An 8,559-nucleotide genomic window follows, 5' to 3' on the forward strand; every position below is an offset into this window, starting at 1 on the left:
ACCTAAAACTTGTATTGTACTACTTCTTACTGGCTATTACATCATCATAGAAGCTTCATCTGTGTTCTACGATGGTGCTTTTAGTGTCTGCGCATACCGCAGCACGAACCATAGCTTTGCAGACGATAAGTACAACCGTTTCAGAGAGAATAGCGGCCAATGTGACAATCTGGCTTTAAGTCGATTCGATAACAAATGACGAAAACGGACGGATTTCTCAGGTTGGTTTTTACTACATATGAACACTTTTCACATTCTCCCGTGCAACGCGGCTGCTAGTCCTCCTTTCATGCAGAATCTTAAGGTCCTAGCTCATGTCCAAGGCACCAAAGCCAGCTAAAAAGTCAATAATCAATACCTAAAACTTGAATTGTACTACTTCTTACTGGCTATTACATCAACTTAGAAGCTTCATCTGTGTTCTACTATGGTGCTTTTAGTTTCTCCGCATACCGCAGCACGCGACACAGCTTTGCAGACGATATGTACAACCGTTTCAGAGAGAAGAGCGGCCAATGTGACGATCTGGCTTTAAGTCGATTCGATAACAAATGACGAAAACGGACGGATTTCTCAGGTTTTTACTACATATGAACACTTTTCACATTCTTCCCTGATACTCGGCTGCTAGTCCTCCTTTCATGCAGATTCTTAAGGTCCTAGCTCATGTCCAAGGCATCAAAGCCAGCTAAAAAGTCAATAATCGATACCTAAAACTTGAATTGTACTACTTCTTACTGGCTATTACATCAACTTAGAAGCTTCATCTGTGTTTACTATGTTGCTTTTAGTGTCTCCGCATACCGCAGCACGAACCATAGCTTTGCAGACGATAAGTACAACCGTTTCAGAGAGAAGAGCGGCCAATGTGACGATCTGGCTTTAAGTCGATTCGATAACAAATGACGAAAACGGACGGGTTTCTCAGGTTTTTACTACATATGAACACTTTTCACATTCTCCCGTGCAACTCGGCTGCTAGTCCTCCTTTCATGCAGAATCTTAAGGTCCTAGCTCATTTCCAAGGCACCAAAGCCAGCTAAAAAGTCATTAATCGATACCTAAAACTTGTATTGTACTACTTCTTACTGGCAATTACATCATCATAGAAGCTTCATCTGTGTTCTACGATGGTGCTTTTAGTGTCTGCGCATACCGCAGCACGAACCATAGCTTTGCAGACGATAAGTACAACCGTTTAGAGAGAATAGCGGCCAATGTGACGATCTGGCTTTAAGTCGATTCGATAACAAATGACGAAAACGGACGGATTTCTCAGGTTGGTTTTTACTACATATGAACACTTTTCACATTCTCCCGTGCAACGCGGCTGCTAGTCCTCCATTCATGCAGAATCTTAAGGTCCTAGCTCATGTCCAAGGCACCAAAGCCAGCTAAAAAGTCAATAATCAATACCTAAAACTTGAATTGTACTACTTCTTACTGGCTATTACATCATCTTAGAAGCTTCATCTGTGTTCTACTATGGTGCTTTTAGTTTCTCCGCATACCGCAGCACGCGACACAGCTTTGCAGACGATATGTACAACCGTTTCAGAGAGAAGAGCGGCCAATGTGACGATCTGGCTTTAAGTCGATTCGATAACAAATGACGAAAACGGACGAATTTCTCAGGTTTTTACTACATATGAACACTTTTCACATTCTTCCCTGCAACTCGGCTGCTAGTCCTCCTTTCATGCAGATTCTTAAGGTCCTAGCTCATGTCCAAGGCATCAAAGCCAGCTAAAAAGTCAATAATCGGTATCTAAAACTTGAATTGTACTACTTCTTACTGGCTATTACATCATCTTAGAAGCTTCATATGTGTTCTACTATGGTGCTTTTAGGGTCTCCGCATACCGCAGCTCGCGACATAGCTTTGCAGACGATAAGTACAACCGTTTCAGAGAGAAGAGCGGCCAATGTGACGATCTGGCTTTAAGTCGATTCGATAACAAATGACGAAAACGGACGGATTTCGCAGGTTGGTTTTTACTACATATGAACACTTTTCGCATTCTCCCGTGCAACGCGGCTGCTAGTCCTCCTTTCATGCAGAATCTTAAGGTCCTAGCTCATGTCCAAGGCACCAAAGCCAGCTAAAAAGTCAATAATCAATACCTAAAACTTGAATTGTACTACTTCTTACTGGCTATTACATCAACTTAGAAGCTTCATCTGTGTTCTACTATGGTGCTTTTAGTTTCTCCGCATACCGCAGCACGCGACACAGCTTTGCAGACGTTAAGTACAACCGTTTCAGAGAGAAGAGTCGCCAATGTGACAATCAGGCTTTAAGTCGATTCGATAACAAATGACGAAAACGGACGGATTTCTCAGGTTGGTTTTTACTACATATGAACACTTTTCAAATTCTCCCGTGCAACTCGGCTGCTAGTCCTCCTTTCATGCAGAATCTTAAGGTCCTAGCTCATGTCCAAGGCATCAAAGCCAGCTAAAAAGTCAATAATCGATACCTAAAACTTGAATTGTACTACTTCTTACTGGCTATTACATCAACTTAGAAGCTTCATCTGTGTTCCACTATGGTGCTTTTAGTGTCTCCGCATACCGCAGCACGCGACATAGCTTTGCAGACGATAAGTACAACCGTTTCAGAGAGGAGAGCGGCCAATGTGACGATCTGGCTTTAAGTCGATTCGATAAAAAATGACGAAAACGAACGGATTTCTCAGGTTTTTACTACATATGAACACTTTTCACATTCTCCCGTGCAACTCGGCTGCTAGTCCTCCTTTAATGCAGAATCTTAAGGTAATAGCTCATGTCCAAGGCACCAAAGCCAGCTAAAATGTCAATAATCAGTAACTAAAAATTGAATTGTACTACTTCTTACTGGCTATTACATCAACTCCGAAGTGTCATCTGTGTTCTACTATGGTGCTTTTAGTGTCTCTGCATACCGCAGCACGCGACGTAGCTCTGCAGACGATAAGTACAACCGTTTCAGAGAGAAGAGCGGCCAATGTGACGATTTGGCTTTAAGTCGATTCGATAAAAATGACGAAAACGGACGGATTTCTCAGGTTTTTACTCTATTTGAACACTTTTCACATTCTCCCGTGCAACTCGGCTGCTAGTCCTCCTTTCATGCAGAATCTTAAGGTCCTAGCTCATGTCCAAGGCACCAAAGCCACATAAAAATTCAATAATCGATACCTAAAACTTGAATTGTAATACTTCTTACTGGCTATTACATCAAATTAGAAGCTTCATCTGTGTTCTACTATGGAGATTTTAGTGTCTCCGCATACCGCAGCACGCGACATAGCTTTGCAGACGATAAGTACAACCGTTTCAGAGAGAAGAGCGGCCAATGTGACGATCGGGCTTTAAGTGGATTCGATAACAAATGACGAAAACGGAATGATTTCTCAGGTTTTTACTACATATGAACACTTTTCACATTCTCCCATGCAACTCGGCTGCTAGTCCTCCTTTCATGCAGAATCTTAAGGTAATAGCTCATGTCCAAGGCACCAAAGCCAACTAAGAAGTCAATAATCGATACCTAAAACTTGAATTGTACTACTTCTTACTGTCTATTACATCAACTTAGAAGCTTCATCTGTGTTCTAGTATGGTGATTTTAGTGTCCCCGCATACCGCAGCACGCGACATACCTTTGCAGACGATAAGTACAACCGTTTCAGAGAGAAGAGCGGCCAATGTGACGATTTGGCTTTAAGTCGATTCGATAACAAATGACAAAAACGGACGGATTTCTCACGTTTTTACTACATATGAACACTTTTCACATTCTCCTATCCAACGCGGCTTCTAGTCCTCCTTTCATGCAGAATCTTAAGGTCCTAGCTCATTTCCAAGGCAACAAAGCCAGCTAAAAAGTCAATAATCAGTAACTAAAACTTGAATTGTACTACTTCTTACTGGCTATTACATCAACTTAGAAGCTTCATCTGTGTTCTACTATGGAGATATTAGTGTCTCCGCATACTGCAGCACGCGACATAGCTTTGCAGACGATAAGTACAACAGTTTCAGAGAGAAGAGCGGCAAATGTGACAATCGGGCTTTAAGTCGATTCGATAACAAATGACGAAAACGGAATGATTTCTCAGATTTTTACTACATATGAACACTTTTCACATTCTCCCATGAAACTCGGCTGCTAGTCCTCCTTTCATGCAAAATCTTAAGGTAATAGCTCATGTCCAAGGCACCAAAGCCAACTAAGAAGTCAAAAATCGATGCCTAAAACTTGAATTCTACTACTTTTTAGTGGCTATTACATCAACTTAGAAGCTTCATCTGTGTTCTAGTATGGTGATTTTAGTGTCCCCGCATACCGCAGCACGCGACATAGCTTTGCAGACGATAAGTACAACCGTTTCAGAGAGATGAGTGGCCAGTGTGCGATAACCCTTTAAGTCGATTCGATAACAAATGACAAAAACGGACGGATTTCTCACGTTTTTACTACATATGAACACTTTTCACATTCTCCCGTGCAACTCGGCTGCTACTCCTCCTTTCATGCAGAATCTTAAGGTCCTAGCGCATGTCCAAGGCACCAAAGCCAGATAAAAATTCAATAATCAGTACATAAAAATTGAATTTTACTACTTCTTACTGGCTATTACATCAACTTGGAAGTATCATCTGTGTTCTCCAATGGTGCTTTTAGTGTCTCTGCATACCGCAGCACGCGACATAGCTCTGCAGACGGTAAGTACAACCGTTTCAGAGAGAAGAGCGGCCAATGTGACCATCTGGCTTTAAGTCGATTCTATAACAAATGACGAAAACGAACGGATTTCTCAGGTTTTTACTACATATGAACACTTTTCACATTCTCCCGTGCAACTCGGCTGCTAGTCCTCCTTTCAGGCCGAATCTCAAGGTCCTAGCTCATGTCCAAGGCACCAAAGCCAGCTAAAAAGTCAATAACCGATTCCTAAAACTTGAATTGTACTATTTCTTACTGCCTATTACATCATCTTAGAAGCTTCATCTGTGTTCTACTATGGTGCTTTTAGTATCTCCGAATACCGCAGTACGCGACATAGCTTTGCAGACGATAAGTACAATCGTTTCAGAGAGAAGAGCGGCCAATGTGACGATATGGCTTTAAGTCGATTCGATTACAAATGACGAAAACGAACGGATTTCTCAGGATTTTACTCTATATGAACACTTTTCATATTCTCCAGTGCAATTAGGCTGCTAGTCCTCCTTTCATGCAGAATCTTAAGGTCCTAGCTCATGTCCAAGGCACCAAAGCCAGCTAAAAAGTCAATAATCAGTACCTAAAACTTGAATTATACTACTTCTTACTGGCTATTACACCAACTTGGAAGTATCATCTGTGTTCTACTATGGTGCTTTTAGTGTCTCTGCATACCGCAGCACGCGACATAGCTCTGCAGACGGTAAGTACAACCGTTTCAGAGAGAAGAGCGGCCAAAGTGACCATCTGGCTTTAAGTCGATTCGATAACAAATGACGAAAACGAACGGATTTCTCAGGTTTTTACTACATATGAACACTTTACACATTCTCCCGTGCAACTCGGCTGCTAGTCCTCCTTTCATGCAGAATCTTAAGGTGCTAGCTCATGTCCAAGTCACCAAATAAGGGTGAAAAGGCAATAACCGATTCCTAAAACTTGAATTGTACAATTTCTTACTGCCTATTACATCATCTTAGAAGCTTCATCTGTGTTCTACTATGGTGCTTTTAGTGTCTCCGAATACCGCAGTACGCGACATAGCTTTGCAGACGATAAGTACAACCGTTTCAGAGAGAAGAGCGGCCAATGTGACGATTTGGCTTTAAGTCGATTCGATAACAAATGACGAAAACGAACGGATTTCTCAGGTTTTTACTCTATATGAACACTTTTGACATTCTCCCGTGCAATTAGGCTGCTAGTCCTCCTTTCATGCGGAATCTTAAGGTCCTAGCTCATGTCCAAGGCACCAAAGCCAGCTAAAAAGTCAATAATCAGTACCTAAAAGTTGAATTTTACTATTTCTTACTGGTTATTACATTAACTTGGAAGTATCGTCTGTGTTCTACTATGGTGCTTTTAGTGTCTCTGCATACCGCAACACGCGACATAGCTCTGCAGACGGTAAGTACAACCGTTTCAGAGAGAAGAGCGGCCAATGTTACCATCTGGCTTTAAGTCGATTCGATAACAAATGACGAAAACGAACGGATTTCTCAGGTTTTTACTACATATGAACACTTTTCACATTCTCCCGTGCAACTCGGCTGCTAGTCCTCCTTTCATGTAGAATCTTAAGGTCCTAGCTCATGTCCAAGGCACCAAAGCCAGCTAAAAATTCAATAATCGATACCTAAAACTTGAATTGTACTACTTCTTACTGGCTATTACATCAACTTAGAAGCTTCATCTGTGTTCTACTATGGAGATTTTAGTGTCTCCGCATACCGCAGCACGCGACATAGCATTGCAGACTATAAGTACAACCGTTTCAGAGAGAAGAGCGGCCAATGTGGCGATCGGGCTTTAAGTCGATTCGATAACAAATGACGAAAACGGACGGATTTCTCAGGTTTTTACTACATATGAACACTTTTCACATTCTCACGTGCAACTCGGCTGCTAGTCCTCCTTTCATGCAGAATCTTAAGGTAATAGCTCATGTCCAAGGCACCAAAGCCAACTAAGAAGTCAATAATCGATACCTAAAACTTGAATTGTACTACTTCTTACTGGCTATTACATCAACTTAGAAGCTTCATCTGTGTTCTAGTATGGTGATTTTAGTGTCCCCGCATACCGCAGCTCGCGACATAGCTTTGCAGACGATAAGTACAACCGTTTCAGAGAGAACAGCGGCCAATGTGACGATTTGGCTTTAAGTCGATTCGATAACAAATGACGAAAACGGACGGAATTCTCAGGTTTTTCCTACATATGAACACTTTTCACATTCTCCTGTGCAACTCGGCTGCTAGTCCTCCTTTCATGCAGAATCTTAAGGTCCTAGCTCGTGTCCAAGGCTCCAAAGCCAGCTAAAAAGTCAATAATCAGTAGCTAAAACTTGAATTGTACTACATCTTACTGGCTATTACATCAACTTAGAAGCTTCATCGGTGTTTTACTATGGTGCTCTTAGTGTCTCCGCATACCGCAGAATGCGACATAGTTTTGCAGACGATAAGTACAACCGTTTCAGAGAGAAGAGTGGCCAGTGTGACGATCTGGCTTTAAGTCGATTCGATAACAAATGACAAAAACGGACGGATTTCTCGCGTTTTTACTACATATGAACACTTTTCACATTCTCCCGTGCAACTCGGCTGCTAGTCCTCCTTTCATGCAGAATCTTAATGTCCTAGCTCATGTCCAAGGCACCAAAGCCAGCTAAAAAGTCAATAATCAGTACCTAAAACTTGAATTTTACTACTTCTTACTGGCTATTACATCAACTTGGAAGTATCATCTGTGTTCTACTATGGTGCTTTTAGTGTCTCTGCATACCGCAGCACGCGACATAGCTCTGCAGACGGTAAGTACCACCGTTTCAGAGAGAAGAGCGGCCAATGTGACGATCTGGCTTTAAGTCGATTCGATAACAAATGACGAAAACGGACGGATTTCTCAGGTTTTTACTCTATATTAACACTTTTCACATTCTCCCGTGCAATTAGGCAGCTAGTCCTCCTTTCATGCAGAATCTTAATGTCCTAGCTCATGTCCAAGGCACCAAAGCCAGCTAAAAAGTCAATAATCGATACCTAAAACTTGAATTGTACTAGTCCTTACTGGCTATTACATCAACTTAGAAGCTTCATCTGTGTTCTACTATGATGATTTTCATGTCTCCGCATGCCGCAGCACGCGACATAGTTTTGCAGACGATAAGTACAACCGTTTCAGAGAGAAGAGCGGCCAATGTGACGATCTGGCTTTAAGTCGATTCGATAACAAATGACGAAAACGGACGGATTTCTCAGGTTTTTACTACATTTGAACACTTTTACATTCTCCCGTGCAACTCGGCTGCTAGTCCTCCTTTCATGCAGAATCTTAAGGTCCTAGCTCATGTCCAAGGCACCAAAGCCAGCTAAAAAGTCAATGACCGGTACCTAAAACTTGAATTGTACTACTTAATACTGGCTATTACATCAACTTAGAAGCTTCATCTGTGTTCTACTATGGTGCTTTTAGTGTCTCCGCATAGCGCAGCCCGCGACATTGCTTTGCAGACGATAAGTACCACCGTCTCAGAGAGAAGAGCGGCCAATGTGACGATTTGGCTTTAAGTCGATTCGATAAAAATGACGAGAACGGACGGATTTCTCAGGTTTTTACTACATATGAACACTTTTCACATTCTCACGTGCAACTCGGCTGCTAGTCCTCCTTTCATGCAGAATCTTAAGGTCCTAGCTCATGTCCAAGGCACCAAAGCCAGCTAAAAATTCAATAATCAATACCTAAAACTTGAATTGTACTACTTCTTACTGGCTATTACATCAACTTAGAAGCTTCATCTGTGTTCTACTATGGAGATTTTAGTGTCTCCGCATACCGCA

The sequence above is a fragment of the Schistocerca gregaria genome, unplaced genomic scaffold (genome assembly GCF_023897955.1).
Source record: "Schistocerca gregaria isolate iqSchGreg1 unplaced genomic scaffold, iqSchGreg1.2 ptg000378l, whole genome shotgun sequence".
Lineage (NCBI taxonomy): Eukaryota > Metazoa > Arthropoda > Insecta > Orthoptera > Acrididae > Schistocerca > Schistocerca gregaria.